General features: G+C 42.6%; 1 protein-coding gene across 35 annotated transcripts in view; it reads left to right on the forward strand.

Annotated features, from left to right (window-relative positions):
- The window catches only part of MAP2 (microtubule associated protein 2), a 366938-nt gene that overhangs the window by 73161 nt on the left and 266765 nt on the right, over positions 1-27012 (forward strand). For 31 of the 35 annotated variants that reach the window (XM_090044877.1, XM_090044879.1, XM_090044884.1 and 28 more), the window contains one exon: positions 5731-5789. The exons of 1 other annotated variant lie outside the window; for it this stretch is intronic. The gene's annotated coding sequence lies outside the window, so the exon portion shown is untranslated. Of the gene's footprint in view, positions 1-5730; positions 5790-7371; positions 7441-27012 lie in introns of all 35 variants that reach the window. 3 more of the 35 variants (XM_090044866.1, XM_090044865.1, XM_090044871.1) reach the window with 1 other exon arrangement.

Raw genomic sequence — 27012 nt, forward strand, 5'->3', positions numbered from 1 at the left:
TGCTGACAAGAAAAACTCATGACACATATGACAGTGTGTGTGTTAAGGAGTGCTCTCACTGGTGCTGGGCCTCTACATGACATGGTAGTGTGCCCCAATGAGGTCTCCTCCTTCCCTACAGCCTCAGTCCAGTCCACCACTTTAAATAACAACAGGTAAAATAATAATTTAGTGAGCAGAAGCACAGTAGCACCAGTAGCATCTCAGGCAGCCAAACTGTGACAGAGCCTTTCTTTCCTCTCTTGCTGGAGCTTCTTCTCCAGCGCATGTGTTAAGGCGCACCTTCACTATGTCCTTCCCCCTCCCTCTCCTTACTTCCTGTTTCCCTGCAAGCAAGCCCAGCTTCAGCTTCAAAACTCGAAACATTTTGAAATTTTCAAAATGTTTAGACTGTCCTTGTTTTGTTTCGAGGCTGTTTTGAAACCCTTCATTTCCTTTAGATTTCACTGTTTTGAGCTCAAAATGAGTTGAAACAGCATTGAAATGAAACAGCCAGTAAAATTTTGCACAGCCCTAGTGGTTAGGTCTACAGGTGCATGCTCTGTGTATTTTATATTGCCCTCCTAACCATAGTGTCCAGGCACCAATAACACTGCAGTGCTCACCATGAATTTTGACCTTTCTTATGCAACAAGTCATGACTTTGTATTAACACCTGGTAGCAAATCCAGCAGTATTGGCCTGGAAGTTTGTCTTTTGTCAAGGAGTAAACATGTTATGGACTGTGCCTTTAAGATGCAATCAAGCCCTTTTTTTGGAGCCTCTTGGGTTGTGTCTCTCTATTATCTGCTTGTCTGATACCATACTATTAACATTACGTAGAAATAACAGACTACCAATGCCAGCTTCCAGGTACCTTTTCATGTGAATCCTGCCCAGTAGGGTCTGACATTGGCAGGGGCAGGGGGCTGTTGAACAGGGTTTGTTGCCCAGGAAGGAGGGGAGGTTAGAGATTAGTTGTTCAATGATGGAAGTTGTTAAGTGAAGGAATTTTTTTCCTGGGGCAGTTACTGAATATCTGGAACATGTAGCACCTTCGTAAAGGACTTAAATCTTTTGTAGACAATGCTGCATGACAGGGTGGGGCCAGCTCAGCATTTAGAGCCAAATCTCATTTAGCAAGTCTGACAGGATTAGAGCTGCTTTCCTTCTCAGACATGTGGATTTAACCCAGGATAATAGGGACCACTCCCAACCAACATACTGTAGGAGATGACTTTTCATTTTCTGGCTGGGGGAGGAGTGAGGAAAAGGAGATAAACAGGGTTTTTTCCACCCTACCTCTCTCCTGGTTGTACCGCAGACCCTGTATCATCTTATGAGACCTGCCTGTATAAATTAGATATGAGACAAACCTACTGAACTTTTAGACTATATTCTAAAAAGAAAACATGGAAACATGAGACCCCTGGCTTCTATTTGTAGCTCAGTAAATGGGTTGTTTTGAATTAGGCTTGTCAGTACTCTGCCTTTTCCTTGTGTATGAACTTGATCCCATGGACTTCAGTAGACTTTGGATCAGACCTTGTATAAAATGGGTAGATAACCCAACCTACCTTGCATTTTACAGTTGTTTTAAAGTTGAATAAAATTGCAATGTGCTTTTATTCCCATTGATGTTGGTTGTTTCCTGGCCTAACCTTACCGCTCCTCCCCTCCCCCGCCCTTTACACGTCCACACATGTAGCAGTGAACATTTTAGTATGGTTTTTATTTAGGCAAAATGAACAGGAACACTTTGACTGTTGTTAGTCATCTGCACTACAGTGTTTTGGTTCAGGGCAGCCACAAACATTCCCACTGGAAAGTGGTTGTCACATACAGCACATAGAATCATAGAACCAATGAGTATGAAGGGACCTAGACAGATCATCTAGTCCAACCCCCTGCCATGGGCAGGAAGGAGCACTGGGGGTGGCAGGGGTCATAAGACCCCAGCCAGGTGCCTATCCAGTCTCCTCCTGAAGATCAAGAGGAAACAATAATAATTGATAATTGGCACCTATATTGTAGCTGCTTGTCTTTTAGGAGCCTCAAAGCACTTGATATAAATGAATTAAGCTTCATTATGCCCATGTGGTATTATTAGGCCCATTTTAAATATGGTAGGAAGGCACAGAGAGGTTAAGTGACTGCTTGGTAGCAAACTGTACATTCAGGGGTAGAATACAGGAATCCTGACTTCTGGCTGGCTCTCATTTAATGATTTGGCACTGCCCCTTCCTTAAGGATCCCCCATAGCATTTCCACATGATGTGTGATGTGAACTATGATTTGCAGGCCTAGTCACTTTAAATTGCAGTTTGTGAATACATGATTTTATTTACAGCACAGTGTGACTATAGGGTTCTCAATCCACTGTCAGTAGAGGAGTACATGCTGTCATTTTCTTCTTTCTCTGGTGTTAGGACTTTATATTTCCCCCATTATAGCCCTTACTTAACCAATGCTTTTGGCTTAATGTCCCCTGATGAACCTAGATACAGAAGGGATCTGTTGCACACAGACTTTCTTTCTGTTTGTGTAAGGTGAGGGGCTAAGCTACCTTCACAGTACTATCCCCACCTGGATGGATCCAGGATTTCAGCAGTATGGGTGTGATCACACCTCCTTGTGCTGAAGCACATACATACATACATGCACAATGAAGAGAACTCATTGAGGAAAGCATCAGCCCCTTGCTGTGATCCCAGATATGAGTGAACTCTCAGCAGCTCCTGCTGGAGCTCCACATATGATCCCTGTGCTCAGCTGTTCAGGGTTTGTTTGGAGTCCTTGTTTTCAAGCAGCTCCAGAGTCTGATGCTGTTTGTTCTTTCTTTCCCTCCCCACCTTCCACCCTGTTGAACTTAGTAGCAGGAAAAGGAGGTGGGAAGCAGGGGCAGTACAGAGCCTCAAGAGCTGCATGAAAGCAGGGCCTGTGCATTGCTGCTGGCTGCTTCTCCCCGCCTTTCCCTTGCTACTGAATTTGGACCAGTGGATAGCTGATAGAGCTCACAGCACATACAGAACTCCCAGCAGGCGCTGCACTGAGGTGCAGGTGAGATCTCAGACATCACTGTGCATGCTGCACACAGCCAAAGGTGGGTGTGACCATGCTACTGCACCACCTGTAAATCCATTCCTGTATCCCTGCACTTTCCAGGCCGAGTGGCCTCTGTGCAGGTCTGGGACCTGTGCTCGGATAAGGAGTTGAAAGTGAGTCAAATGGAGTGAGAAGGAGCAGGGAAAATTCACATAATTTCCTGCTCCAGCACCATGGATAATTCCTGCAAAAAATCATGCAAGTAGGGACAATACCATGGGAGCTCTGAGGGTGATGGTGGGCAAAGGTAGTGCCTGGTACTGTGGCTTCAGAGGAGTCCATTTTCTTTAGTTAGGTGTGACCACCATGCAGCCTTTGGCATGAAGGGAAAGGAAATTCCTTCACTGTGACAGTGATACCGTGGGATGATTAAAGCCTTTTATTAGGTAGATATTTGGTAATTTTATACTGAGCAGCCACATGCATTACCACATGCATCTTATTTGTTACATCTTTCATGCACCAGCACTTAACCCATTATTATTTATTATTATTTATTTATATTTATTAACCATAATTAAACCAGCATTATGAACCATACATTTTAAGGATTTGCCTTAAACATTGGCTTTTGTGGTGATGCTTTATTCTATCAGTCCTGCTCTCCATTATCAAAATCAGTCTCTCAGCAGGGAAAATGGCAGACCTGTGAGAGGGACATAGCTCTGTACAGGGGAAATAAAACAATAACTGGTATTCTAATTTCTAGCTAATGCTTAGAAAAATTATATCCAAGAGGTAGTGGAGAGGGCCTTTTCCTAGTTTTGCCAGAGGTCTGCTATGTGTGCTTGAAAGAGTCCCTTTCCCTCTCTATGCCAGGTGTGGTGCCCCTCTTATCCTTTGTCCAATTTGACTGTAAACTCTTCTTGACTGGAACTGTGGTTATGTTGATACAGGGTATAGCAGAATGGGGCATGTGATCTCTGTTGGACTCTCTCATATCTCCTCTTATGCAAGTGAAAAAACTGGACTTGTCTCTCATATTTTAATTGCTGAAATTTTCTTCATTTGAATAGAACATTGAAAAGGTTATTGACTTGACATGAAGGATAAGCTCCTCCTTTCTAATACAAATGCATAGCCCTCTCTCAGCTGGTGTTATAAGGCACTCTAGCCCATCTAGCAAGCAGGCCTCTGAAGAGCCAATGGTAATTTAGAAGGGAGGATGACATGAAAATGTAGCTTTAAATTGCCATTATGTGCCCCAAATCTACATATTCTGTTTTTTAAAGCCAAGGCTTGGGCATAAAGTAGTGCAGTTTGAATGCTGCTCTTATTTGCACTAGATTCCACCCACCTCATGGCCTTATTACACATTGCACTTTTAGCTTCTCAAATGTTGGTCAGTGTTAGTGCTAGCTCAGGTTTGGAGCAGTCACAACTTAAAGCTAAAATGTTCTCTGACTGTCCCCTACCTGCACAGCTGTGACTTGCCACTAGAGGTCTGGTGACCAGGGGCCTGACTAGGAGCTACAGCTGTGAGTTGCTGGTGTACGGCTGGTGAACCAAGACAGGTTTCCATCCCTGCTCCAGGTAGTGGTGTGTGAGAGATGGGTTGGGGCGAGTGTGGGGAGAGGGAACATGAAGCGGGGAGGCAGAAAGTTAATGAGATGGGGGTGGGTAATAAAATGGAAAGTAAAAAGAAATGGGGGTGGGGGAAGGGTGGTGAAATGAAAGTAGTCAGCCACTGAAGGATAAAATAAAAAGTTAAAGGATTAAAAAAAAAAATAAAGAGGAAGCAAATTAAAGCAGATACCATGTTTGGGATTGGAGTGTGGGGGGTGCTGGTCATGCATCTTGGGGTGGCTGGGAGGTGAGAGCAACAAGAAAAGGCACTTTTGAGGAGCTTTCCTTACCCCAGGAAAGAAGCTCAGCTCATGGAGACCTGAACCAGCTGCCTACCTTGTTCACCCCCAACATCCACTAGTTCCCACTCCTAGATCCATCCATGCCCTGTGACCTGGCTGGCTGGCATATGCTCTGCAGGCTATTGGGTTTCACCCTTGGGGATGGCATGGTCCCACCTCCAGTGGCAGCAGAGGGAGTTGGTTTTGTGCCAGAACTCACTCCACTCCATCAGTTGTGTTCAGGGGTGCAGAGTTGGGCCACACAAGGTGGGGAAGGGGATACTGCATCCTAGGCTGCTGGAAGACTGCAATTTGGGGAACTCCATTTAAGAAGTGGCCACACATTAATGGAACACAACCTGGTAAAATGGTTCAGAGAGAAACCTGCCCTGGAGTGATGTAACTTTAAGCCACCCTAAAGTGTGCTTAAAATTAGTTTCAGGTGTTAATGTGTGGACAATCCTGGGGCTAAGAGCTCCAGGAGCTGCCTAAAATTTATGTTCAACAAGGCCTTTGGTAGACTGCAAGGAAGCCCTGGCCATATCCTTTACAATGGCAACCAAGGGAGCAGTAGAGGCACAGAAGCTATTCTTCATGCTGTATGTCACCAGAGCTTTCCTCTAAGATCCAGCTACATAAGAGATAATTTGCATAAGTATAAATCAGCCAGGCCACAGGAAAGAAACTGGGTTTCTATATCCCCTCCTTATAACATTCAGCTGGATTTCAAGATTGACAGATACTTAAGAGTCTTTTCTTTGAGTAGTGGCAATTGACTGAGGCATTTGATTTGTTTCAGACTGCAGAAACCTGAACTAAGGCATCCTGTGACAGATAACTTCACGACTACACAAAGAGGTGGGTTTTCTGTTTGTGTTCATCCAAGAACTGTCAATCCATGGCTTGGGCAGCATCATAGACCCCTGATTTTTGCTTTGATGGATCAACTAATAAATCCTGGTGGCATTCTCAAACAAAACAAAGATTGCTCCTGACTGCATTCCTTCAGAGAGAGCATGCTTGTATTGTATATTCTGATGATGTTTCAAATGAAATAATGACTCCATTTATCCTGTCTAACACTGAATGGATTTGTGGAATAGTGGCAGAAACTTTAACGAAAACAAAAATGCATAGTGAATTTGCCAACTTTTTTTTACAGATGTTTCTGTTTTAAGTAGAAATTGTCTTATTGACAGTGTGAGTTAATATATCCAAGAGCCAGACATCCTGGGCACAAATACTGTAAGATGAATCTGCAACAAAGCATTTTTCTATTTTCAAATATCAACTTTGGGGTTAGCAGCTGCCAAGAACGTTTATTGCAAAGCGAGCTGGTAGACAGTCTGTCAGTTACAACATAGAATTCATTGTCTGAAGCTGCTTTTCTCTGTTCTCTCCAAACATTTTACTGAGGATGTTTATGGAATACACCTAATGCAAAACAAACATGGCCACAAAAAGGAAACGTTCACTGGGCTTAGCACAGTGTCTTTATCTGTATCTGCTAAGAATAAAACTACACGATGGGCATGACCATGTTTTTGTGGGGAGGAGAACTAGAGATAAAATGCAACAGCAGTCGAGTATTCTTTTTATCTTAATTATTGTGACAGGTATTATTTATAACTCGTGGCTGTTTTCTTCAGCCCAGGGAGGGTGCAATCCTCAGATGGTCTTGGCTGCTTGAAGTTGCTCTTTTTCAAGGAGTATCAGCTTACCCTTTGTAGCCAGAGCTGGGTAGAATGTCTTTTCTGCAAGTTGTGGCTCCTTTCTTCCCAACCTGGGAAATGGCTCAGTAGGCCATGCCTCTTTGTGCTTGGGTTAGATTCCCCTGTTTGTGCTTCTGCCGCTTGGCCTGCAACCAAGGTGGCTATTTTCCTCTTTCTCTGTGCATAAGACTTCTGATACTCACTGATTATCTCACTCCCAGAGCCTCCTGATTGGTTCTTTTCTTAATCTTCCATCCCCAGCTCCTGCACTAGTTCCATGTGCTTTTTTTTCACAAAGGGATGGGGAAAGTCCTGAACTGTGGCTTCCATGACTCTTGGCTGTTCTTTGCAGCCTCTGGCTGACATGCTTGTGTAGTCTTTTCCTCTTCAGTCTCTCTAGGTGAAAGAGGAATCCAGAGTGTTTCATAATCAAAACATGAAAGCAATTATTTCCCAGTGTAATCAAAGGATCAGTTGTGGGTTGGGCCCTTTCTTCTTTCTGCCACATTCTAGACTGTTATAAAATATCACTATGTTATTTGTAGACAACCTGCAGCCTGGCTAAGTGCTTCATTTTGTTAGAGGGTGGGGCGGGTGGATATCTGCATATCTCTGTGTGCCTGTGTGTTGATTCTGCATTTGTACACTGTTCACACTTAGTGAGGCATGAGTACAAAAACAGCGTGTAAAGCTTCAAGGTATTAACATTGCTTTCTTTATTAATGCAGCCTCTTGATCTTTCTTGGAACGCAGGAAAACTTCTACCATTCCAGGTCCCACTAGTGGTCTACACTCAGGTATAAATAAAGATGGTTAATCATCCTAATCCTGATCTTGGTAAAATCATTGACCAATATCCTGTTGACTTCAATTAGAGCAGGATCAGAAACCAGAAACAAAGCGAACCTTTGGGCAGCCTCATGTTGACTTCCACACCTGCAGTTAAAATTCCTACGTGTATTAAACATTCTGCACTTCTTAGCAAAGGGGCACTTACTTGGCTTTGCAGATCACGTACTGTGGCTTAGGTGCTCTGCACCTGTAAACTAGCTTAGCCCCTGTGGTATCACTAAAGGATGCACTGCATAGGTTGGGTGTCAGGACCTAAAATTGGTATGCTCATTTAAATGAGGTAGTCCTTTTAAAAGGCCATCATTGAAGTCAAGGGGAGTTTTGCCATTTACTTTAGTGAGATGTTAAGTGAACTCCCAAAGATTTGTCTGAGCTCTCAAAAATGATTTCAGAAAGTTAATTTAATTCTCTAGCCCCTAGTAGCAATAGAATATTGACATCTTCCATTTAGCTAGGGTATAAACTGTGCTTGATTTGTTCACATTCAGAGACAGTTTACCACATGAAGTTTGCTCTTGTGTACACAGAGGAAAGAGAAATTATCTCCTAATTAAATGAAATAATCAATTACTCAAATCACTTTCAGTAAACCACTCAGACAGTAGAGACAGCTTGCCAAGAGCAACCCCAGTACAGAAACAAGAGAAGGAAAGACTTTAAATTGAAATTGTTCAATGCTCTATTTTTCCCCCAATATTATTTCTTTCTTTTCCTCTACTAGTCTAGACTGTGTATCTTCTTCACAATGTATAAAAGCCTGATATATCTTCTTCACAATGTATAAAAATTCCAGCTGTTTCTTTCTATCTTGACAGCTAAATCATTAATTTCTTCCCTGCCTGTCTCCCGTCTTAATTACTGCAGCCCTTACAGATTCTCTGACACCCACGCTGGTCCTTCCAGCCAGTCTAAAATGCAACCCTCTAGTAATTTCCTTCCTCATCTGTTGATCCAATCCTATCATACTACTTTGCAGATCTCTCATCTGGCTCCCTTTTGCCTACCACATTAAGATTTAAGCATCTTGTTTAGTCTTCAGAAGCCTGTATTGTACATCTCTGGTGTGCATCTCCAAGCTCGTATTTCACTGTATACTCCTAAGTCTTCAAGCCCACCAGAAATGTCAGTCTCAAAGCTCCAGTCTCCATCTCCATTCCATTCTGCAAGCTTTTCCTCTTGCACAGAATGCTTTTCCCCTTGGTTTATAGCAGCTGTTTGGGGCTTTTTTGATGACCCTTTGTAGAGGCAGGTGAAAATCATCCATGGGGAAAAGGAAATGGGAGTCAGTGGGAGTTGGGCACTTCACTCCTTTTTTGTATCACTTAAACCCCTGCCCTTCAGAAAAACAAGTGTGCCTCCTTTTCGCCACCTCCTCCCTTTCTTAGGGCAGCCTGTTTTTACTGTTTCCATTTTCCCCATTGCCAGTTCTTTAAATCTGGACTGTGAGCTGTTTTCCTTGTAACAGCTGCCTGCCAGCTTATTGCCACAGCATAGCAAACAAATAATTTTAATAATATGGAATTGCTGTATCTTTTACAAAACAGGAAAGCTGTTATCACAGCATTCAGTAATAGCTTACTACAGTCACTGTTGTCAGATAATACAGCACCAAGAAAATTCATTTCTCATCTAATTTTGCTGGTTTTAAAAAGAAAGAAAGCAGTTTTCATTATTGTTTTGTCTTAAGGCTGATGTATATTTCATATGTTAATACAGAGTGGTACTTAAATACACATAATCAATGTTAGATTATTACAAATTGTTATCTGCATCCTGTTTTGTCTTATTCATTGTTTTTAGTGAAATTGGTAATTCTGTCTACCTTTTATTTGTTTTAAAAAAAATGAATGAGGATCCAGAAAATTACTGTTTATTCTAAAAGACACTTGGAAGAAGTTTTTGTGGGTTTTTTTTGCGGGGGGGGTTGGATTTTTTTTTTTCCAGAGGTGTTCGGAGTAACCTTCATTTTTCTCAGGGATCAAAGAGAATTTTCCTCCTCAAAATACATATGTGCAATATATGAAAAAACACAAAAACTTCCACATACAGGTTACAGATTAGAGGTAGAATAAAAAATGGAATACCCTGCATACATTTAGTTATGGTAATAATTGATCTGGGAATTTTTAAATATGATTTTATTTACACAGATTAATAATAATATCATACTAAGATACTATTTAAGTAACACGAAGGGATACTGTAATAAAAATACTTGACTAGGTAGTGATGACCTGCTTACAAAAGCAAATTAGTAAATAGTTAAGGTGAAGACAGGAGGGATGGCTTGCTGCTTAGGGCGGTAGGCTTGAACCTGAGAAACAAGGGTTGAAGTCCGAGCTGTGCCACTGACTTCCTGCATGTCCTTGTGCACATCACTGTCTCTTTAAGTCTAATCTCCCATTCCATAAAAAGGGGGATAATATCTCTCCTAACTGGCAGGAGTTCTGTAAGGACAAATACTTTAAAGAGGGGATTGTGGGATCACAGATCAGATCCCATTATGCTTTGTTGCATGGACTCACCTTGCCCCACACACTTCTGTGGCTGGGAGATCACAGCAACTGGTCTCCCAGCTGGGGGGGGGTGCATGCCCTCCTACCCTCCACCTGGGAGCTCCAGTCAGCTGATGGGTTTCCAGCCTCAGGGGCCCCTGGCCACACATTCAATTAATAGCATGATAGGAAGCAGCTACAAATTCATTATACATTTTGTAGAATAATTCTGTAGCACGTTCCTCTTTTTATCACGCCATTAATTGATTGAACATGTGGCCAGGTGATCATTTAAGGTGTGCTCAACTGGTTAATGATGCCTTAAGTGTAGAGAAGCCACTACTGTCTTCTTTCTGCCCAACAAAACTTGACAATGATGTTCAGCAGGCTGGTTTACTGTGAAGCACTCCTGTTAGCAGTGAGCAATAGTGAAGCTCTGAGTAGGTCAGTAGTCTGGAGAGTAGCAAAAGCACACGCGGTGGACATGATCTTTTGTGGTTACTGAGCAACATCAAAGACAGTCGCATTAAAGAATCAAAGTCAACACTGCAAATCTGTGCATCGACCCCCCCCCACCATGTGGAAAGACAGGCTAGATGCCTCTGTGACTCCCTTCCTCTTATCCCCTTTCATTCAGAAGATGCCCATCTGCTGTGTTGGGATCTATATCAGGTAGGGGACAGATATTAGGCAGGCATTAGAGGGGAGTTGTTAGAGTGTTACTTCTTTCTTATCATAAAGTCCAATGCAAGAGTTAATTAGAGTTACTTCATATAAGAAAAAAAGGTGTAAAATTTGGTCCAGTGGGCAGATTCCTAATTGGTATGATTTTTCATAGTTCTGTGGCAGTTGGTGCATCAGGGGGTATGGCCTGCTGTCTCTAGTTTTAGATGCAGTGTCTTTAAGAAGAATTGGTAAGTGAAAGGAACAGGGAGTATAAGACCTTTTAAAATCAAGCAACACATTGTGAAAAAGTGAGGCCATTTACCACTAGGTAAGGCTGACAGCAAAAATGTACAGAGCTTTAATTTAGTTTGTTCACTGTGCTGAGTAATTTTACAGTGGTGGCTTTCAGGGCCGTATACTGCTGCTACATTTTTCTGATCTTACTAGCTTATTAGGGTTGAAGACTACCTTGCATTACTTGTTACCATAGTTGCAGTCTAGGAGACACATGTAAAGTTTTAAAGGCAGTCTGGTCCTGGTTTTTGACCATAGTAGTCAGTGGAGTTTTCTGTAGCTTCAGCGGAAACAGCATCAAGAGCCTGTATGAATCGGAAATTGTAGAACAAGAAATCCTCCACACACTTGACTGTGTTAAATGTGGTTTAAACAGGGACGTGGCTTCTTATTCCATTACCTGGATTAGCTTTTGTGACTCCTTTGTTCCTATGGGTTTACTGCTTGTTTGCTTGTCTCTCCCAGCACTACCCCCCTCTTTCCTCTCCCTCTTTCTCTCTTTCTTATAATCTGCTCTCTGCAGGTCTTTTCATAGCATTTGATGAAGTGAGCTTCAGTTCATGAAAGCTTCTACATGTATAGATGGGGGGGGGGGTGTAAACAGATATCTAGATATCTACTTTGGTTTGTCTATAAAGTGCAAGTCTACCTTGCCTTTTATTTGTCTGGAAATCCAGTGTCAGGGTTTCCATACTTGTAAATTTAAAGAGCTGAAAATATTTTGGAGACAAAAGGAGTTAATACATTGATAATTGCAGGAAGCTTTCTTTTATTTTGTCATACCTTTTCTTTCTAACTACTGCAGGCATAAACATGCATAACCACTACAAGCATCTTCTAAGGGCAGATTTTTTTTAGCTTGGTGCATGCAGAATTACACGTCTTAACGGGACCTGCATGGCTGATTCTTGGGTTCTGTACTGAAAGAAATAGCTGAGTGTTAGTTCCAACCAGCTCCTATTGGCCCTTGCAAAAAGCTCACATTGTAAGGTGAATTTTGATTTTCAACACTCACTCATAAACATATTTGCCTTCTTAATATTGTTGTCATTGGGTTATTTAAAAAGCTAAACATACCTACTTGAAGAAAGTGCAACTCAATTCTCCTCTGTAATACCTCCCTTCTTTATATATGCACATACATAGCCTGGCTTGCAGTAACTCACTGCTTACAATCACAGTTTCCAATGCAGACACAATCAAGACAGTCTTTATATCTCCTGGGAGAGTAGACAGTCCTGTGGAGGTCTTGCTATACCATAGACTTCCTGTGTAACCCTGGACAAGTCACCGTGCTTCTCCATTTCATTTTCACAGCTATTGAATGGTAATCATCCTAACTCACAGGTGACTCAAATTTAAATACATTAAAGATTCTGTAGCAATGAGAGCCAGATAAGTACCTAAGAGATTTATTTCATTTGCTAAATTTCAGGTTCATTTAGTTTGCTATGAATATGCTTTTGGGACAAGACTGTGGGACCTGTCTTACTCTGCTAGAAAATTAAGACCTTACTGCACTTTAATTTTTTTTTTTAACAATACAGTTTTTCCCGAATGAGCTTGACAAAATAATCCCTGCTTTGCCAACTCTTGTACAAAATGCTGCATTCCAGTTACAGGTATTGCTGTCACTTCCTGACCCAGAGATGGATACTGTTCTTTGGTGAAATACCACTGGGTTTATATCACTTACAAGCTGCTTTGGGGGTGAAAGACATCCTATAAGTTTTGTGGTTGAATAAAATAGTGTTGCAGTGTTTGAATGCAGCATATTCTGTTGGTTTAGGCTGAACATTTCAAGAAGCCCAATTCCAAGTGTAACTGAATAGGGGGTGGTTGATTAACTTAAAATCCCAGCCTTAAAATCTAAGTCAAGTTCTGGGACACGGTGGGAATCTTGACAGATCTGGAGAGACTTCAGAGGCAAGCATTCAATTGATCTGTTTGTGGTTAACTCAGTTGTGGGACTAAGAGATTGCTGTTTTCAGATATTTAAATCATAGAGCCCAGAATGGGAGAGCTTCAATTAATTGTTGCATTGCATTTGAAATACAGATCTGCGGAACTGGATATTCTTTCTGTCTAAAAGTGCTCACAAACCTTGTTAATTATCTCCCTTTACGGAAGAATTTGGGGATTCTGAGTAGTTCTGGTCTAAGAGATATTAACCCTCTGGGTTAAAAATAGATTTTTGATGATGAACTGTTTGTATCAGCTACAAATTTTTTGTATCAGTGTAGTACCTCCCACCATTCCTGAGATTGGGCCCCATGGTGTTTGTTAGGCACTGTCTAAACCGGTGGTGGGCCAAATATGGCCCGTGGGCTGGGTGTGACCTTCCAGGCCATTCTGTTGGCCTGTGGGGCCCCTAAATTTTACAAAATTAATATTTATCTGCCCCTGGCTGCCTGTCATGCGGCCCTTGATGGCCTGCCAAAACTCAGTAAGCGGCCCTCCACCCGAAATAATTGCATGCTTCTGGTCTAAATACTTTGCAAAACACAGTTATTGTCCAAAAGATCTTAAAACCCATAAAAAGAAAAAGGAAGTATAACTATCTCTGTTTTACTAGTGGGGAGCTGAGGTACAGTTGGATGGATTGATTGACTGTCACAAAGTCATATAGAGAGTCTGTGGGACAGTCAGGAGCTGATACCATCACTCCCAAGTAACTGTACAGTACTGTAACTATTACAGCTGTGCAAAGCTTCAGTCCCTGCTTCAATTCAGCATAGATTCAGCCCGATTTGGTGACTGAATCTGAATCCGAATCAAATCAGGAGACCCCTTAATCTCTCCAAATCGACTCAGAACCTGCCAAATAGATTTAGAGAGATTTGGAAAGATTCGATGATTCGGACATAGACACAGCTTTAAACGTTTTTTCTACGTACCTTAGGGTACCAGGCAGCTTGCAAATGCTGCCATGCTGGAGCAGACTGAGCACCCCACAGGAGCACAGGGGCTGCCCAGTGTGCTCGGCAGTAGACCCAGAAGTGGAGCAGAAGCACTTCTGGGTCTGCTGGAGAGCGTGCTGGTGGCCTCCCCACACCCCCAGCTCAGTGACTGGTGCCTCCTGGGTCTGCGGGGCCACCTGGGGTCCCCCCATAGCTGATCACCAAGCTGGAGGGGTGCAGGCGGGGGGCCCTCCACACACTCCCCAGCGAACCCAGAAGTGGACTGGAAGTATTTCTGGTCTACTTCCGAGTTCACACCAAGCGCGTGGGCCCCTCCTCCCTCCTGTGGGACGCTCCTTTCGTCCCAGCATTGAAGCATTCACAAGCTGTGCCTGGTACCTCAAGGCATGTAGAAAAGACATTTAAAGCTGTGTCTATGTCCGTATCACTGATTCTCCAAATCAGCATCACATCTTCAGATTTGCATTCAGTTGAATCAGGGACTGATTCAAATCAACAAATCAAATCACTGTCCCCGATTCGGGCCGAATCCAAATCTGACTCAAATAGGGCCCATTTCACACACCCCTAGTAACTATTTCATCCTTCCTCTCAAAGTCCTGTTTTCTGCCATCTGCTATTAATTAACCTTTTCACATCCTGTAAAAACTGCTTATTGTCCTGAAGGTCAAAGGGCAGCTAGAACTTCATAGTCAGAATTTGTCTAACATTTCTTAGTATACAAGCATATTTATACAAATCCTATTAACATTTTCACAAGGAAGATATATGGACTTGCAACCCACCTCTCAGGAAGATATTGCCTCAGACAAGGAGTTGTTGCTGTTTTCAGGTAAAAACAGCCTTTCTGTGATTCTCCAAAGCTTGTCCTATGGTTTGACTACAGCCTCACAGAGATGCTTTTGAGATGCAGCTCAGTGCCATATGTTGACTACAATTTCTAGTGTTTATGGATAGTGGGGTGTCCCTGCAATAGACTTTAAGTTGTACAGAAATAGTTAGCCATGGATCTATTTCAGTGCAATACAAAATGCTTTATCATGCAAGTCTTTGCAGAGGCAGCACACACTTACAACAGAATTCAATCCAGGAATGACAGACTCTTTAAATGCAGTTGTGTCTTTTATTTTACAGGCATCCATTTTTTAAATCAACAAATGCGTATGTATTTTCCTGGAGGGCCCAGATGTTCAACTGGCATCAATTGGCTTTGTTCCACTGATATCAATAGTTTACACTAGCTGAGCATTTACCTCATAATCTTCAGAAATATACTGTGAAAAGTACAAAGGAGCATCTGTAACATAGCAACCAAATGGCTCAGTACATTTTAAAATCAGTGCTGGTATTGTAGGTTAGCAAAAACAAACACCATATAGTAGTGGGTCTGTTGTCTTTTCAACTACACTTCCTGGGGCATTCTTCTAAAGAAAGTCAAATTATCTGGGAGTGTAATACCTACCAACTTTAAAATAATGGCTGTGAGTACAACTAAGAGGCTACAATTAAAACACAAAGTGTGTAATGGAGAAAAATATTACTTTTGTTTCGTTTCAGGCTGAAATGCCCTCCTTACATGGAAATGTTTCTATTAGTTTCTCCTGTTCCCTTATTTTTGTTGCATTAGAGATGGTCTTTATCTCTAACGGCTTAATGGCTTTAGAGATCGAAACTTAAAGTCCCAAAGACCAGATTCAATAAAAGACTTACTCTACACACCTAAATTTTAGGTCTCTGGTTCCTGGATTGGGATTCAAAACTTGAATTAGAGACCTAAGCTCCTACCTTGCATGGGGGCAGCTAAACACCTCCATTTCTGGAGCTTGGGTATGTTACACATGGGTAAAAGAGATGGTACCTCCATCCATGTAAGATGTAGGGCTCAGAACGTACTTCTAAGCATGTACATCTAAAAGTCATCTTGGAAAAAACCTGCCTGCCTATTTATCTTCTGTAACCACAGAGTAATTTTGATTGTAGTAACTGGCAATTCTAATGAGCAGCAACAAATTAAAGTGAATAAAAGGTGTGTCTACGTGTGCACAGGTACTTCACGGTACCTTAGGTTACTGAACAGTAACTGAAAATTACTGCATGGTACAGGTATGTGTCTACACATGTGCGCCCATGCTGTGCAGTAACTATGGTGACTTACGATGAGTTGGGCATAAATTTGCTACCTGCATGATGCAGGTAGCAAACTTATGCCCGTTTAATTGCTGCGCAGTAAGGCACATGCAGATGCCTTACTGCACTGTAAAGCTGTGTGTGCTCCAACTCCGGAGTAATTTTACTCCCAAGTCAGAGCACACACATAATTACTGCACAGTAATGCCTACATGTCTAGAGGCCAACGTAAAAGCCACTTGCTGCACAGTAAGTTCCTGCACAGTAAGTGGCTTTTACATTGGCATCTAGACATATTAGTTATTGCGCAGTAAATGTACATGTAAACATGCCCACTGTAAAGAAAAAAACCCAGGTGAACTCTTGGTAAGAGTCTGCGGTGAGTTTTTGCTGTTCATTGCATTCTACAAGCCGGCAGAAAAAATCTTACACACCTAGATTATGGTTTAAGATTTCCATTGTTATACATCTATAAAGTGATATAGTAATAAGTGTTGGAAAGTGCATATAATACAAAACTTTTGGTGTTTGGTTTTGGGGTTTGGATTCTAATATCCAGCTGATTCATTTAAGTGGGTTTCTAATAACTGGCTATCCTTAATAGTGTTTGGTCTGTTTGCCCTGAAGTGGGAGACCTGGTTAAATTCCCTTCTCATCCTCGTCCAGAGTGTGTATAACTGTACTTCTCCTGCTTTCCAGGACATTACCCTAACAATTAGGCTATAGGTTAAACTAGGTGAGGATGGAGGCAATACTCTACTGTTGAAGCTGGGCCATGGTGCAGCAGAAAAAGAAGTTATGAGACCACAGGCCAACTCTGTAGCTTAGTGGCTAGGGCACTCAGTTGGCATAGGAGGAAACCTAAGTTCTGATCCCTGCTTCCAGGATTATCTCTATCCAGTCATTATTTAATGGAATATGTATAAAGATTTAAGGGACCAGGCCCTAGGTATCTACTCTGTCACTCAGTTTTCATGCCCTTGCTTTACTGACCATCTGTACTGTAAACCCCTGCACACAACCACAGGAGCTGTCCAGCCAGGCCCAGACACATTAATGAATTCAGGATCTGAATTTCCAGTTGCCCCTCCCAGCCTGTCTTTCCCAACAGTGAATTTGGAAGTCACCCAGACCCCTGTCACATATTTAGTGGCAGGATGGGATCTGATCTCTGATCCCAACAATCACTGTACCCCGCACTAACCCTTGCCATGATGCTGATGCTGACAATTGATGGTATCAGTTGGAGATGGAGACACCATACGAACTAGCCACAAAAGTGTGAAATATCTTTGTGGTTGTCTTTGCCACTTTATGGTGCCATAAACTAGCCGAATATGTGGCACTGTTACTATGTATGGTGTGATTAATGTGTAAATCATGCCATAAGTGTAATGTGTGCAGAGCTGGAGCACAGTCATTCAGCAGCAGTGCCACAACTCTTCTGCCCCCCACTTCTGTCTCTCTTGCCTCTGAGTAGAATCAAACATGGATGGAGAGGCAGGGTGATTCCTAGAAGGGCTCTGCTTGAGGAACAGGAAGTACAGTACGGCGGCCTTTGGTGTGAGCCTCAAGGTAAGATGAGGAGGTGCACACACTTTGCTCAGGTCGGTTGAGAGGAGCCCTTGTATTTGACCCTCATAGCATTGTAAACATACCTTTCGGGTTGCCCTGTCTAGTTTCTGGACCACAGCTCTGAACATGTATAGAAGCAGAAATGCAGGTGCCTAGTGAGTTCAGACACCCAGGATTAGGGAGGGGTTTGGGTGAATCACCATTTTGAGTAGACTACAAGTAGCTAGATCAAAGCCCCTGTTTTAGGAGCTCTACCAAGCAGCATCACTAATTTTAATGGGACCTATGAGTGCTTGGCACTTCTAAAGTCAGGCTACTTTCATTCAGATGACTTAGGTCCCAGTGTCAAAAACGATAAAAAGAAAAATGAACAAACAACAAAAAAACCTTTAATTTTTGCAAATTACACTGAATAACATCTCTGAATTATGGTCAAAAACAAGAGGGTCAGATTTTCTGTTGTCCCTTCCCCACAGTGAATCACACTGATCAAGGCTTTACTCATGAAGAGTTGAGGCTACCTTCCCACTACCCAAATAATGGGCTGCTATGGTGTCAAGAACATCCCCCACTATAAATTAGAGCAGCTCTGGGCACTGCTTTATTTTGCAATAGTCTTCTTACAGGTGCCTATGTACTGCATGGTGCTGAGCTATGCAGATACTCCCACAGCACTGATATGCCTCTTATGCCACAGACTAGTGAAAGGGACAGCCTAAGGCCACTTTGATCAACTTTACTCTTCCTGTGAGCTGGGAGAGATCTCTCTTGGCCTGTCATAGTTCTTCAGGAGGTCCTCGACTCCACCGGGGCAGGACCCAGGGAAGTTCACATAAATTATTTAAAAGGTCGGGGAGAGTGGTTTGTTGTAGAGGTGGCTGTTATTCATAATTATATGTGTGCTGCCATAGGTGTGCTAGTATAACCACACTGGAAGATAGGGCCCCTGACTTGAGGAACCATGGTCTATTTCAGATTGATAAATGTGAAAAACTAAAGGCTCAGGAGGGCTTCACGTGCATCTGACTTTAATGGCTTGCTCTCACTTTCCACTGGACTAAACTCCTTAGGTGAAGCTGTGGTATCACAGAAGTCAGTGGCAGTGTGGTGTGAGGGAGCTTTGTCATCATTATGTTCAGTGTTCTTCACAGCTCTATTCCTGGTTGCAATCTCTCCTTGGTGCCTTCCCCCTCTTTTGGAAAGGCAGATTTTTGATTTTATAATGAGATGTAAGAACTTAGGTCCTTTTAGGCTGATTTTAATGGTGAACATTGGTGGGGTGAGTTGGTAGTTAGCAGGGAGTGTGCCAGTCCCAGTGTATCAGGCCTCGATTCTCAGAGAAGGCCCTTTGATTCTACAGCATTGCTTTGAAACAAAAATTACTTTTGTGCCTTGAAAGTTAGCTTCTAGGGAGCGAGTCTGAACAGCATGCTATGTGTAGGTCTGTGCGTTCCCTGCAGCCAAATCCTTAGCTGGGGTAAATCGGCATTGCCCAAATGAGCTCATCTGAGCATCTCTTAGTGATCTGTCCTATCCGAAATGTCCGACAAGATCACACAAAATAATCTTTTTTGGTTTTGTTTTTTAAATGAACTGTGTATACTAGGCAAGGATTTTTGTGGGTGGTTATCTAACTAGCTGCATAATTGGGAGCAATTTAGATAAGCTTTTGGGTACAAGGCATGCTTGTTCAGATAGTAAACACGGAAGAGATCTTAATAATATACTCTATTTATGCTATAGCCGATGATTGCATTAAATATATTTTTTCCTAGTTATCCCCCCCCTTCCCATTATTTGCATAGAATATCTTGAAGGGCAGAGGAGTTGGTGCTAATGCAGGAAGTATTGGCTGTAATTGTACAGAAAAGCTATCCTCCTGGGTACCTCTTCACTCTGGGATTTATTAGTTGTCTCATCTGCTAAGAGAACAAAATGTAAAATAGTTCCCAGTGTTCATATGCCAGAATGTGAGAGACAGAGTCAAGTTAGGAAAAGTAATGGAGTGAGAGATTCTTTTTTCCCTAGGCTGAGTCTCTGTGGTTTCTTGTACATTTTCCAGGACCTTGATCTTTAAGAAAAAGAAGAAAAAAAGTAAGAAAAATCATATGCAGGTGCAGGAAAATGGAGGGTAACCATGGAGATATTGTTGTAACTCTGGAACAAGTGCAGAGTCTGAAGGTTTTTTATTTTTAAGCGTCCTGTTTTTCCAACCCTCTCAATCATTTTTTTTTTTTTTTTAAATCTGTGTTTAGGAAAATCTTTAACCTACTTGTCTGTATGGGTAAATACAATCTCTTCTATTGTTCTCTGGGGTGCATAAAACAATGTAAGTGAAATCAGCAAAAAGGATTTCTCTTGCCTGTCAAATGAAGCAATTCACCATATTCTTGTCAATTAAAATGAAACAGAAATGTCAACAGGAGGAGGAGGAGGCAGGGCAGTATTTGTAAATGAGTATTGCCCAAGGACAACCATAATGTTCTGTGGGCTTAACAGAGCTCTCATTGAAGTCTATGTGAATAAAGATCTTACTAAGACAGTGATTTATTAAACAAATATTTTTATAGTTACACCTTCATTTTCCCGCTAGAGCTGATGAGAAAACGTATCATGAGCATCCATGCTGCAAAGGTCAGACCAGAAAATGATCAAAGTTAACAGGTATAAGCTTACCACAGCCCCTTACCCTGACAGGGCCAGAGTGAAAGCATTATTGGAATATGCCAAATTAATATTTTGCTCTTAGTCATATGGGTGTAATGCAGCATTTTCTGCTTGCTCCTGTCAGCTATGTGTGAATTACCTGGAAAAATGATGCAGCATAGGGCTGCACATCTTTTCTTCAGAGTAATAAGGGACCCTGTTACTTGAGGGATGGGTGTTTTTGGCAGGGCAGCAGCAGAGATGATAATCAACTGGGTGCCACAGTGGGTGTATCTACAGGAGACACTAACTGCACAGTAACTTAATACTACTGCACAGTAGCATGTCACGGCAAAAAATGTGTACGCTACTGCACAGTAGTATTAGGCTACTGCACAATTAGTGTCATTAAGAAGCTGTGTGCTAGTGCTACTGTGCAGTAGTGCCAGTTACTGTGCCTTGATTTAGTACTTCGTTATACAAGTACTGAACTTAATGCACTGTAGCTACTGTGCATTAATGAAAGATGTGCCCATTCAGTACAGAATAGCGGGACTCCATGATGATCTTTCAGGATTTAAGGATGGGCCTGCAGCTTGTTCATTGAGGATATATGGGGAAAATTCAACTGAATGATACATGTGAGTATAGAGCTGACTTTAGGGGGAATGGTGTCCTGGGCAAACTTGTATTTTGGCTCCCCCCGTGAAGCCCTACCCCACACCGCAGTGGTGCTGGTGCAGGTAGAGGTGGGTAGGCAGGGTGCAGGACCAGAGCAGGTGCCACCTCACCTGCACTACCTGCCCTGGCTTCTCGTGAGCAGTGGCCTCAGGAACACCAGTGACTCAGGGACACCAGCTCCCAAGCTGTAGGTAGACAGCACAACCCCTGCCCCACATTGCTCCCTGGTGGGCTCCCATGATGGGGCAGGGACATGTCCAGCTACCACCTGAGCCCAGCGTGGGGCTGGGGCTGCTTAGGCAAAGAGTGGTTCAGTGGGGACTGGAGCGGAGCAGGGCACTTACCTTCTCCATGGTCTGGGGGGCATGGGGCAGGCTGAGATTGGAGCAGGGAGCAAAGTGGAGCCAGTGCTCAGGATGAGAAAGTTTGTGTGAGGGAGAAGTGGAAAGTTGGGAGTCAATCAGGAGGTGGCATGGCTAGGAGACCTTGGGTCAATGGGGGAGCAGAAGTGCTGCCCCACATGGCTGAGCTGGGGGTGCGTGAGTGCCCCCCATAGGGACGGAGGTGGTTGCTGGGCTCAGCAAGCTCATGCTGGGTTGGGTTGGGCACACCTCCTCCTGCCTGGGGCAGGGATCATGGGGCAGAGGGATGATGGTGTGGCCATGGGGCTCTGGGTGGTCATCCACATCACACACCCCTAAGGCTGGCTCTGTGCAAGTATATCCTCACTCTGAACCCTTTCCCCTGAGTTTTACTGAGGATATAATGCTCCAGATTCTTCAGATTGTCCATTCTAATATACAGTGCCTTCACTACCCATAACAACAACAGACTGGCATTACTCTGAATAAACTAATATGACAGTTAATGTAGTTATAATGCTACCTTGTCCAATGGTGTTTCTCCTTCTCAGTGTTTCTTTTCTTGTTGAAAGTGAGTAAATCAGTTCCTTTGGTAAGCAGGGAAGATTTTGGTGCTGAGGAGAATCCTGGATTCCTGACTGGGCTGAAGAGACCACTTAGCAGATACTTAACTAGTATTTGTCTGAGTAATCACATTCTCTGGTCATTGAAGTACTTATGCTAAATCTTTTTCACTGAGACCTCCTTGGACTTATTTAAATGCTAATCTAATACCATCTGTTTCTTTAGCTGAGCATGTAAGTAAATCATGTGACCTCAATTATTATAATTGTAAGCTTTTTGAGAGCTCATTCACTTTGTTACCTCCTGAGTGAGCATCTGCCAATTTTAAGTGGACCTGGACTGTTTTAGATGGACCAGGACTCTTATTAAGGAGACCTATGGTCTGTCTGTAATTTATGGAATTATTGTTCCTAAACATACATATACAGTGTCAGAATATGCATTACAAAGAAAAGGAAATTGTAGTCTGAGAGTTTGACTGCTCTTTTTATTCGTTTATCCACTGAATTGATTGATTTTTGTAGGAGGAAAGAATGTTAGGGAAATGATGATAATCTCTGACATTTAGGTTGTACTTTTCATCAAAGCAACTCAAAAGCGTTCTTTTAAAAAATATAAATAAAAGGCCCTTTCCCCCAGCATCCAGATGGGGAGACTGAGGCACAGAGTGGAAAATAATTTGCTCAAGGTTACCCAGATGTGCATAGAGATTATGGGTGATTGCTGCAAAAAAACAGTGTTTCCTTTGTCATTGTAATTTACCTCTGTAAAATCTGCACCTGCTACTTTTTTCACTTCAGAAAAAAGAGTGGCTTGAATTCTAAATACCTGTATCTCCAGCTACTCTCCTCTGCCTTGCACAGTTACTCACATGAGTTTACTTTGCAGACTTTGCATACGAAATTTTCTCCCTCAAAAAAGTTGAGGAGGGGTGGTGATGGCAGTCCTCAGTAGGGCTGCAATGGTTGCATGTTTGTTCAGTGCTTATAACAAGCTTTTACTTTTATAGGTTGGTTTGCAGGCTTTGTTTGGGTTGATTATTATGCATACATTAATCATGCATAACCAGAAATATTGGCTGTATCTCATTAAATTGTTTTTGCTTCCCCTTTCAGTAAAGTTCCATGCACAGAACTGAGATCTCAAGATGGTGCTTTGTATTATCTACTAATTACTACATTCATAGTAAGGTTAAAAGGTGATTAACATGTCATTAGAGTAGTGTCTCTTTAGATTACATTGCAGCACTGGCACCTGGCAATTGTCTGGGAGGCTAGGGCTGAGACATAGATTCAGCTCAGGCTATGATTTAGTGTGCGAGTATCAGCTGAACTGAGGGCTAGGGTTTGATCTTGGGTTTGGAGTTGTACATACAGAAAGTTTGCAAGCTGTACACCCTTCTTGCCCCAGGAACAATGGTTTCTTTGAGATTTTGTTGCATACCATCAGGAATCAGAAAACAACCCTCTGGGTTTTGGAACTAAACTACATTTGGACTCAGGACTTTATCCAACTTTTCACCAGTTCTCCTTCAAGTTAGAAGATGTTTGGATTTGTAAGACTGGACATGGTCCATGTCTGTTGGCATATACTATATTCAAGTTAAGTTAAATAAACCATGTAAAAACAAATCTGTGTCATTCATAATGTGGGCCATAAACAAGAATTTATGTAGGCTCATATAGATAACTGCTTGTGTCTTTTATATAGGTTCCTTTCAGACATTTGAGATGGGGTTGACAGTTACTGACTTCTTTGATTTAAAGCTATTTTTTATTCTCTCTCTTTAACTCCAACCGCCTGGATGGGTCTTTGATCTCTCCTGGTTAAAAAGGCACTGCTGTATGAACCCTTTTTCCGTCTGGAAAAGTCTTGCATAGTCTTTTCCAAGATGACCAAAAGAACTCATTGTATTGACAAACCAGCAAGAAATGCACAATACAGTTATCACCTCACACAACCTGCCCATCTCACAGAGACCAGCTGTGACATTATGAGACCTAAGAGCTCTGCATACAGTGAAAATTGTTGCCTTTATAAACTTTCTAGAATGTACTTTCTAGAGGTGCACTGATACATTGGTCCCATATTGGATCGGCACCGATATAAGGAAAATTAATTGTATCGGCAGTCAGCTTTGTTAGGCTGATGTGGCTGATAATGCCACTGATAAATGCACTGTGGGTGCACACAGCTGCAGCATAGCATGCAGCTGGCCAAGAGTGCAGCCCAGTAGCATGGAGAGGGGCTGGGTCTGGCTGGTAAGTCTGTTGTGAGGGAAAGGTGAGGAGCAGATCGAGGCCTGGATGGTGAGGGAGGGAGAGAGTGGGGCTGGGGCAGGGGCAGGTGCTACAGAGCCAGGCAGGGCACAGGATGGAGCCATGAGTGGCTAGTCTGGAGGGCATGGGGAAGCAGCTCCCACAGCTGTACTCACCCTAGGAGGGCTTGGGGAGGCGTGAACCCCCAGATCTGTGCACAGGACAGGGTGGGCTGTCGATGCGGGCTGGGGCCAGGGTGACACCAGGTTCGTTCTGGAAGGGGGCTGGGCTGGGAAGGGGGTACTTGTTATAGCACTGCATGGGGTACATACAAGTGTTACATTTAGATCAACCTAACTCTGTTTAGGTCAATCTAAATGCTCATCTGCACAAATGTTCAGGGAGGTTAGATTGGGCAAAAAATGCTGGCTCATTGGGAATATGTTAGTCTGATCTAATGAACATCTGCCCACATCCTGCCTGTCCCTTCCCCTACCCAAGCTTATTTAGATTAGGTTTTGGGAGCAGCTCCCAGCACCAGCAAACATGTATAGTTTAAAGTAAGCCTTGTGATTGTAGATTGGGTATGGTGAATGTCTGCATATACCCATGGTCTTTCTTTTGCTTTCAGTGGATGCATCTACAAGAGACATTTACCATGGGGTTGACTATCTAGCTCCACAGTAAAATGTTACTGTCTACACATGTGTTGCTATTAGGACAAAATTAATTAACTCCACCATAAGATAGTACTGCCAGACTCGGATACTATTCTGTGGTGGAGTTATTTACTCTGCCATATATGCTGATGGTGCTGGCTAGGGCACAAGGGTACTTGAGTGCAGGGGGCTGCTACCAGCTAGCCCCACAGTAAAGCACCCTCAAGCCCCAGCCAGCCCCCTTGCAGCAAATCGAGCTGCATCGATCAGCCCCTGGCTGGCAGGCTGACCCCTGGGGCTCCTTGACAGCTGGGGCTGCTCTGCCTCAGATCAACATGTTGCAGTCCTGGGTGCAAATGCAAACGTGGCACCTGGGAGCAATGAATTCCAGCATGAACTGTGTTGGAGTTTACTCTGCCTCATTAATTGCACATGTAGATGTGCCCAGTTTGTGCTTTTAGATTTCTTAGGAATAAATCAGTGAATTGTAGCAATGGTCCTATTCATAAAAATCCCTTCTTTTGGAAACATACAGAAGCCTTGGTGGCAAAGAGTTCAGTACTGCTTTAGAGATGGAGTAGGTTAGGCAAAAAATAAAGTGGAAGATAAGAACACAAACACAAAAAAATCATGGAGATGGAAAATGGTAAACCTTTATCATCATGCAATTAAACTAGAGGCTAGCAAAAATTACAGAAGGGGCAGAGACAACTAAAGCAGTAGTTCTCAACCTTTTTTGTACCAGGACCCATTTATAAACATCAATGGCCCATCCTGACCCAGCGCTCCTCACTCCTGACCCTCTGCTCCCTGCCCTCAGGCCCCAGCCCCTCAGTGTGTGTGTGTGTGGGGGGCAAGTGGCCCCTTGCATGGTGTAAATGAATCATGCTGTAGGACAATGCAGGCACCCAATAGCTCCTCAGTAATTGTGATCCCAGAGACAGCATTTATTTCTGAACAACTTGACAATGACAGTTCTGTTCCTAGTGCCCATCTATTCCTTGCATGTTGGCCAAATTAACAGGACTGGAGAAGCATCCCCACTGTGATAAAGTTTCTGGAAAATAACTGCTCTTGCAGGTTTATACAACTTGAGTTACACTATACTAAGCACCGAGTAAAAATAATTATATGCTGTTTCAAGATCTGAATTTTTATTATATTTCATATTATAGTATACTGGTTTGTGTATATATTCTACAGATTAGCTGTTTGTATAAAATATATCTATAATATAAAAACAGGGTTCCCTAAGGTCTACTCACCTTTCTTCTCCAGAAACTAATATGATTATGTAACAGAATGCTCCCTTTTTTACCTCTCCCTCTCCTCAAAAAAATTCAGAAAACAAGTGAGCTTTGCAAACAGATTAGGGAGGTCTCCAAATCCCAGCTGTGTTAAACCGGAGAGTATAATTATATTTAAAGTGTCTTGACAAGGAAGGTACTATTGCCATGCCCGTCATGTTTTAACAACGTGTGTGTGTGTAGTGGAGAGGGAATTCTAGCTCTAATACATCACATGATTGCAATGCTCCTGGTTTCACACAAAGGATAAAGTCATCTCATCAGTACCCAGAGACTAAATCACTTAGGATTTTAAAGGGCAATTTCCAATGACAATTCATAAAAGTAACCATAGAAACCTCCAGAGCATACAGTTTGTATGCTGATTGCTGAAATATAAAGGCTGTCATTAACAAAAGAGCTGTGATTTGACTATTTTTCCAGGGGGAATATTTATTTTATAGTGAGTATTGGAGGAGTGGGTTTCTTCTCAAGTCTGGGATGCTTCTGTAAGTATTCCCTTTTCTTAAAAAATAATTAAAATGTAATCGTATCAGAAAATGAGTACTAGGCACAATAAGACTGTATTTGAAAAGGGAAGCTGTTTAAAGGCACAAATATATGTAACATATTCAGCCTCTGCTGTGTCACCATTTCATCTTTATGGCAGTGAATATTGTGAAATGGTGGTGGCTGTTAACTCTATGGCCTGCCTATTCAGACCATACACTTTTGAGCTTGTATTCATGAAAATAAAAAAGGTTAGAACACACTGTGACTAGGTACAGACATTTAAAAAGCCTGGGACAGATTCGAACTAACTTAAGTGGCTTTCTCTAAGTGGACTAGGTTAGTTCAGGAGAGAACTGAACACAAGTTCACCCTTTGGTGGGAGGGGGGATGCAGGTGCCTGCACTGGCCAAAGCCATCAGGCTTGGGGCAATCCCACAGGCCTCCCAGCAGGCTGCCGGAGAATGCTGAGT

This window comes from Crocodylus siamensis, chromosome 4 (assembly GCF_052110815.1).
Source record: "Crocodylus siamensis isolate JL-2025a chromosome 4, ASM5211081v1, whole genome shotgun sequence".
Taxonomy (NCBI): domain Eukaryota; kingdom Metazoa; phylum Chordata; order Crocodylia; family Crocodylidae; genus Crocodylus; species Crocodylus siamensis.